The sequence below is a fragment of the Carcharhinus amblyrhynchos genome, chromosome 15 (assembly GCF_965287045.1).
Source record: "Carcharhinus amblyrhynchos chromosome 15, sCarAmb.v2.hapA, whole genome shotgun sequence".
Classification (NCBI taxonomy): Eukaryota; Metazoa; Chordata; class Chondrichthyes; order Carcharhiniformes; family Carcharhinidae; genus Carcharhinus; species Carcharhinus amblyrhynchos.
Window position 1 is genome coordinate 30,514,669 of NC_137338.1, and position 8,503 is coordinate 30,523,171.

Genomic DNA, 8,503 nt, shown 5'->3' on the forward strand with positions numbered 1-8,503 from the left:
GGGGGCGCCAGAGAACGGGTCTAAAAGTCAGATCTGAAACAGTCCTTCAAGTCCGCCAGAACCTGGAATCAAAATGGTAAAATCGGGCCCTTAGAATTTTTTTGTTTTGGCCTCAACTCCTTTCTGTGGTAATGAATTCCACAGGTTTATGACTTTCTGGACGGAGAAATTTCTCCTCATCTCAGTTCTTAGACCTGTTCTTAGATCTTAGATATATCCTTAAACCTCTGGTGTGGGACACTCCCATCATGTAAAAAGTCCTTCCTATATCAACCCTGTCTAGTTCCGTTTGAATTTTATGGATTTCTATGAGGTTCCCCTCTCATCCTTCTGAACTCCAGCGAATATAATCCTAACTGATCCAATTTCTCTTTATACATTAGTCCCGCCAGCAATCAGTATGGTAAACCTTTGCTGCAGTCTTTCTATAGCAAGAACATCCTCATATAAGGGGACCAAAACTGAACAAAATATTCCAGGTGTGGCCTTACCAAGGTCCTGTATAATTGCAGCAAGACATCCCTGCTCCTGTACTCAAATCCTCTTGTTACTAGGGTTAACATACTAGTTGCCTTCTTTACCGCCTGCTGCATCTGCATGCTTACCCTCAGTGACTGATGTATGAGGACTCCCATAGAATCCTAGAATCCCTACAGTTCAGAAGGAGGCCATGCAGCCCATCGAGTCTGCACCAACCACAATTCCACCCAGGCCCTGTTCCCGTAAACCCTCATATTTATCCTGTTAATCCCCCGACACTAGGGTTAATTTAGCATGGCCAAATTAATCCAGGTCTCATTGCAGATTCCCCTCTCCTAATTCATAGCCATTCAGATAATAATCTGCCTTCCTGTTTTTGCCAACAAAGTGGATAACCCCAGGTTTACCCACATCATACTGCATCTGCCATGTACTTGCCCACTCACTCAGCTTGTCCAAATTACATTGAAGCATCTATGCATCCTTCTCATAGCTCACCCTCCCACCCATCTGTGTGCCTCTCCTTGGTATCATCCTCGTAAAGCCTTTCTGCACCTTATCCAGTGTCTCTATGTCACTTTTGTAATACATCAATCAGAATTGTAGCAGGCACATTAAGAGTGATCTAACCAATGTTCTTTACAAGTTTAACATTGAATTCTTACTTTTCAATTATTTTCCCTCTAGAAATTGCTGGAAAAAGAATCAATTTGCATAGCTCCTTGAAATGGTTCAATGTAAAAACAGTGTAGGGATAAACTTGCATCATTTTATACTGCTTTCTTTCACTACTCCAAAACATATCTGAATCACAGCAATAGCAAAGGCATAACTCCACCAGAACAAACTCTTACAGTCTTACAGTATATCCTGACTCCCATAACCTCTAACAACTGATACAGAACTAATGGCATTTTAACTCTTCTGGTGCAATTATACGCCGAATTTATCACTGCAGTGCAAGTTCCCACTTGGCTACAACAATGAAATATAAAGGGCAAAACTGCTCTATGTCCTAATCCCATTTGTATCTGGTATAGTGAAACCCCCAGCAGTGTGAATGCAGTCTCTTTAACAAGTCGATATCCCAGCTCTTTTCCCCGTTTCCAAGCAGCCTCAGGATATCACGAAACCTGCCTCAGAAGGAGGAAGCCAGAAGTGCTTTGAAAGAGCCACTGCAAATTGGTTCCGTGAGCCCACAATGAACTTGAGCCTTCAATTCAATGTTTGCCTTTTAATCGGAGCGTATCCAAGGAATTTTGAGCTGCTGGGGCAGCCATTGTTTTTAAAGTTTACCTCTCCCACATTGGGATAAGTTCTACGTTGTCAGGGCCATTAATATTAATGTGATAAGCCTGGTGATCATTTAACAATCATTTTCAATTAAAAAGATTTACTTTTCCCTTCCTCCATTTCTAATTTCCATTCTTATTTTGACTATTTGTATTTTGCCCCTAACTAATAAATCTTCACTGCTTTGCTGGTAGTCTGACATTCTTTATTTTTCTCCCTTATGATCTTTTTTCTCATCCTAGCTGTCTTGCTCTTAATTTAAAATATAGGCTTGGCTTTTGCCTTCATTCAAATACAGCCAATTCTTGACAACAGCATCACTTTTGACTAGAGAAATCCCACTTTCATTTTGGGAGTATGAACATAATGCCTGGGTCAACATTCTTCCCTCAACTACTTGACTGGATGACTGCAGCACCAACATCCAAGAAACACAATATCATCCAGGATGTAGCAACCTGCTTGATATGATCCTTGTCCACCACATTCATCACTCACTCCCTCCATCGCCAACGCACAATGGCAGCATCATCTACAAGATGGAGTAACACACCATTGCTTCTTCAACAACTCTTTCCAAACTGGTGACCTCTGCCACCTAGAAGGACAAGGGCAGTGGACACATGGGTGCACCTCCACCTGAAAGTTACCCTCCAAGTCATGCACTATCCTGACTTGCAATTATATCACTGTTCTTGCACTAGGTCAAAATCCTGTAACTCCCTCCCCAACAACCCTGTGGGTCTACCCTGTGGACTCCAGTGGTTCAAGAAGGCTACTCACCACCTTCTCAAGGGCAATTAGGGATGGAAAATACATGCCTCTGAATCACAAGGTTTTGGGATCTGTCCCATTCTTGTACAATAAAGTTTATTTATTAATCACAAGTAAGGATTACATTAACATTGCAATGAAGCTGCTGTGAAATTCCCCTAGTCACCATATTCTAGCGCCTGTTTGGGTCAATGCACCTAACCAGCACATCTTTCAGACTGTGGGAGGAAACCAGAGCACCTGGAGGAAACCCACACAGACACAGGGAGAACATGCAAACTCCATACAGACAGTGATCTAAGCCAGGAATCGAACCCAGGTCCCTGGCGCTGTGAGGCAGCAGTGCTAACCATTGTGCCACTGCGCTGTCCCATCGCAAAAAAAAGCAGATTATCTGTTCATTATCACAATGCTGTTTATGGGAGCTTCCTATGCACACACACACTGGCTGCCTCATTTTTCACCACATTTCAAAATAACTTCACTGCCTTGTAAAATTCTTTGAGTCCTCCGGTGACCATGGCAAAATGTTACATAAAATGCAGGTTTTTCTTTCACTATTACATTGCTGCTTGTGGGATCTTGCTGCGCACAAACTGGCTGCTGTGATTATCACCAAAAGTGCTTCATTCAGCTGTAAAGCACAGTGGCAATTGAGAAAGATGCTACAGAGATGCAAGTCTTTGATATTTCTAGGGATCTGGGAGCAGGTGGCTGCCTGTGCACTGCCCACCATGCAAAATAAATATTGAATTGGGCATCTACTTTTGAAGTGTTTAAATTTTTTTTTTAGTTTAAATTTGAAATGTTATACTGGAGAAGGGGTTAACAGTGACTTCTTTAAAACAGACTGCAACTGTATGGTAATATTTAACTTTATTACACAACTGACCAATCTGTCTGTGCCGCATACACTCACTCAGCTGCTTCCTTGCATTTCAGAATTCCAAACCTCAACACCTTCACAGAGTCAGACAGGTCTGCAGCACAGAAAAGGCCCTTCGGCCCATCACTTTGGCACCAGTCAAAAATAATCATCTAACTATTCTCATCCCACTTTCCAGCACTTAGTCCATAGCCTTGTATGCCTTGGCATCAACAAGTGCCCATCTAAATAATTCTTAAACTTTATTATTGTTACAAATAGGCTTACATTAACGCTGCAATAACGTTGCTGTGAAAATCCCCTAGTTGTCACACTCTGGCACCTGTTCGGGTACACTGAGGGAGAATTTAGCATGGCCAATGCACCTCAGCTGCACATCCTTTGGATGGTGGGAGAAAACCTGAGCACCTGGAGCAACCCATGTGCACAGAGGGAGAATGTGTAAACTTCGCACAGACCCAAGCTGGGAATCGAACTGGTGCTGTAAGACAGCACTGCTAACCAACGTGCCGCCCTCTTAAATGTTATGAGGGTCTCTGCCTCCAGCAGCCTTTCAGACAGTGAATTCCAGACTCCCACCACCCTCCTCACATCCCCTGAAATCTCCTATCCCCTTACGTTAAACCGATGCCCCGTGGTCATTGATCCCTCCAGCAAGAGGAGAAAGTTTCTTTCTGTCCACTCCATCTATGCCCCTCATAAATTTATACATCTCAGTCCTGAACCCCTCGCCACCGCACACCTCCCCCCCCACCCCCTCCCTACCCCCCTCTGCTCCTCGGAACACAACCCCAGCTTATCCAATCTCTCTTCGTAACTAAAACACGTCAGGAAGCAATGCATAGGTTTCTGCTAGAGAGGGTTAGGGAGGGTAGGGGGTAGGGAGGGGAACCCTTCAGTTTCAGCTCAATTCCCACACTGAGTGAATGAGGAAAGGGGGAAGGGGGGTGGTTGAAGGCAGGAAGTCATTGTATTGTAGTCACATTTCTCTCTTACTCCAGTCCCAACACAGGACGTAAACAAATCAGGTCGCGTATTAACTTATGAAACTCCACCAATTCGCCATCAGAGGAGGTTAACCCCCCCACCCGCTAGACTGATTCATTAATAAATTTTCAGAACAATTTATTTTAAAAAGAAATGATCGTTCTGTACTCATTTCAACACACGATCCTGAAATGGAAGTTACAAGACATAAAAAGAATGAATCTCCGCCGGCTTAAGATGCAACAAGTCCCACAAAACATAAGAATGCTGTAAGAGATCAAAGCACTGTAATTTTGTAAGAAATCAGGGCTTTTCCTCAAAGGAAATTCGATTTAACTGAAAAAAAGGAGAAAAAGACTTTTTTAAGAGTTAAAAAATGGGGGGATTAAAAAGTAGATAATTGAGTTGAAAAGAGTCTCTTACCTTGTCGGGAGAAGGGAGTCAGAGGGTCATTGTTACAGGGCTGCGGTGGGTTAGAAGGCGGCGACAAGTTGTTGTAGATCGGGTCGATCTCACACCAGGGAAGAGACTGGGGCTCAAAGGGCTGGGTAGAAGTACACACACCACACACACACACAAGTCAGTCCCCGGACGGGAGCTACCTGCAGAGAGAGGCATGGAGAGGGGAAGAAATAAATAGGAGTTTTTATTTAATACCCCCCTCCTCTCCTAGTGATGTCACTGAACCATTAAGGATTATTTTGTTTTGGGGGGGAAGAAGGAGGGAGGGAATAAAAAGTGCCACGCCAGGCTGAACTTTTGGTAGAATGAAACAACACAACAACAACGCCCAGCCCCGTTGTTCCCTGATATCACTTAACACTTAATTTCAATTTTCACCTTGAGAATCCCTCAAACAAACTCTACACCATTCCGCCCCCAACACCACCCCCCCCCCGCCCCCTTTGGTCACAAGCAGCCAAATCAGAAAGTATGCGGAAAAGAGTCCATGGAAAACTAGCAGAATTGTTTTAAGAGGGAAAGGGGGGAGAGCCACATTCAAAATTAATGTATATTGGAAAAAGTATACCCAGTCTAATACAGTCAGCAAAGTTTGCTTCTTTATATTTAAGGGGAAAATCTACAATTTTATCAGCCCGGGAAGTGAGTTCTCAAGCACGAAAATAAACGGATTACTGGGATGTTTTGGCAAGTTTCGAAGCCCTGTGTATGCCAAACAGGAAAGATGTAAAGACTTCTTTCAATAACACTATTTTTGTCAGAATGTGACTGGGAAACTTGGCGTTGGCAACACAGGACGTAAGGTTGCAAGCACTCTTCAACTCCAGTAATGATTTTCCCCCCTCAAAATAATTTATTTAAAGCTTTATTTATTTAAAAGAAACATTTAAAATCTCAGCAATGGCTCAGATTAGGAATGCCACATTCGAACATATAAAAAGGAAAAAAATCGTTGACTTTAGCGTCATGTGTAAGATTTATATTTAATACCAAGTATCAGGAATCAAATGTTTCTTTAAATATCATTCAAGTTTTATCAACAAAAAATAATCCATTAGAATTCTGAAATATTCTAAGTTGTTCAATGAAATTTGATATCACAATTCCATTTAACCTGTCACCATTGTTTCAAATAAAGTTTTACAGAAGTTTTTAAATCCTGTATGATTTTTCACAAACCAGTAGTTAACATTTTTCATGGTGATGAGGAGACAGAGGTGTTTCTTATCACCATATATTCATCTTAACATTTTCGTTTTGGGGAATGGACCATTGTGGCTGCTTTAAGAACATTGCTAAGCACACCGGGGCCTGGCGTAACACAGACGAAATGCAGAAGAAGCCTCCTCGTAGTCTTGCCACAGTCCTTGGTTTCTTAATCAGATGGTTCCAGCCACTGTGTAACCTTTGTTTAACCTTTACTCATTTTCCATTGCCTTCCAGGAGCCATTCCTGCAGCCCTGTCTGAGTGTGAGACTGTCAATGATTGCAGTTTTGTCCTGCAGAGATTTTCTTACCTGCTGGCTGGATACTGCCCGAAGTGCGTTTTGGTGAGAACTCGTCCAGTCAGCAAGTGCAGCTGTAGGAGTCATAAAACTCAAACCACTGCCTTTGGGCTGTTTCCAGCCTGTGTCACCTTCACCTTTAGCTGTTTCGAAAGCAGAAAGTGCTGTAAAACTCAGCAGTTCAGTAAGCCTGGAATTAGAGAATGGACAAGTTTATATTTTAGTTCATAATAATATGGTCTGATATGATAATTTAATTGTTCTTGTCAGCCCCACAAATTAACCTGATAAACATTTCCAAAATTTCCCCTTTTTATTTCAATATTTTCGGCTTTTTTGATTTTGATTTTTTTCAGATTCATTCTTGGGACATGAGCGTCGCTGGTTGGCCAGCATTTATTGCCCATCCCTAGTTGCCCTTGAGAAGGTGGTGGTGAACTGCCCTGTTGAAACTCTGCAGTCCGTGTGCCTTAGGTTAACTAACAATGTCATTAGAGAGAGAACTCTAGGATTTTGATCCAGCAACTGCAGAGGATTGGGGATATATTTTCCAAGTCAGGATGGTGAGTGGTTGGGAGGGAACTTGCAGGTGCAGATGCTCCCATGTATCTGCTGCCCCTGTCCTTCTAAATGGAAGTGGTCATGGGATTGGAAGGTGCTGTCTAAGGATCCTTGTTGAATTGCTTCAGTGCATCTTGTCGATAGTACACATGGTTGTCACTGGGCATTGGTGGTGGAGGGAGTGGATATTTGTGAATGCGCTGCCAATCAAGCCTCTGAGCTGCTGTTGTAGCCACTGTGTTTATGTGGTGAGTCTAATTGAGTTTTTGGTCAATGCTAACACTCCAGGATGTTGACATACTTGTATTCAATAGGAGAATAGGGGGGTGCTCTGGTTTCCTCCCACAGTCCAAAGATGTGCGGGTTAGGTTGATTTAGGTTAGGTTCTCATACTTCTAAATTCCAGTGAGTACAAGCCCACTCGATCCAGTCTCTCTTCACTAGTAGGAGGCTGACATGGAATTCCCAGCCATTGGCTACAGGATGTCAGGTAGACTCAACAATGACAGCCTGTGATTGGGCAGCAGCTTTTGGTGGATGGGATTTCCACCATTGGGATTCTCGATCAGGAGGAAGGTCCAACCATGGCCACCTAAGTGCCTGAAATTTGATTCCATTAGGCCCCCCTCTTGCAACTGAAGGAGGTTGTCCTCTGGATCTCTGACCCGTTGGTGAGACCCCACCAGCCCAGCAGAATCCTGGCGATTGTATCCCAAAGTAATATTCCCTGAATGAATCAATTTTAACAGCTTCCACCATCATCCTAGAGAGGCTGCTCTATGGACTGATATTTTTAATGTTGTTTTTCGAACAATTCAACATGTAGCAAACTAAACAGATTTTGTCAGACCGTAAGGTCCAGTTTTTTTCATGTAGAACAAAGAAAAGTACAGCACAGAAAGAGGCTGTTTGGTGCTCCAAGCCCATGCTGATCATGGTGCCCTAAACTAAAGAAAAAACCTTCTCCCTTATTCAATCCATATCCCTGTATTCCCTCCTTATTCATATATCCATTCATATGACTCTTAAATGTTGCTAATGTGTCTGCTTCCAACACCTCCTCTGGCAGCACATTCCAGGCACCCACTACTCTCCATGCAAAAAACTTCCTCTGCACACCTCCCTTAAACTTTCCTCCTCTCACCTTGAAACTATTCCCTCTTGTAATTGACACTTCTATCCTGGGCAAAAGCCTCTGACTATCCACCCTGTCTGTGCCTCTCAATTTTGTAGACCTCTATCAGGTCTCCTCTCAACCTCCGTCTTTGCAGTGAAAACAATCCTAGTTTATTCAAGCTCTCTTCATAGCCAACACACTCAAGACCAGGCAACATACTGGTGAACCTTCCTTACACTCTGCCCAAAGTTTTCACATCGTTCTGGTAGTATGGTGACCAGAACTGCACGCAATACTCCAAATGCAGCCTAACCAATATTAAGGTTCCTGTAGTTCTTGTGCCATTTCTGGGATAGTACGTGTACTGCTCTGATTGTGGCTGGTAGTGACAGCATGATACCAATACGTTGCACCTATCAGTTGACCAAGGTGTCGTGC

At 43.1% G+C, this 8,503-nt stretch overlaps 1 protein-coding gene across 1 annotated transcript in view; it reads right to left on the reverse strand.

Annotated features, from left to right (window-relative positions):
- Positions 1-6,263, reverse strand: part of kcnj15 (potassium inwardly rectifying channel subfamily J member 15) — a 30,786-nt gene extending 24,523 nt beyond the window's left edge. The window contains exons 1-2 of the mRNA XM_080203723.1: positions 6,210-6,263; positions 4,844-5,022 (exon numbers count right to left, since the gene is read on the reverse strand). The gene's annotated coding sequence lies outside the window, so the exon portion shown is untranslated. The remainder of the gene's footprint in view (positions 1-4,843; positions 5,023-6,209) is intronic.
- Between the last annotated feature and the right edge of the window lie 2,240 nt (positions 6,264-8,503).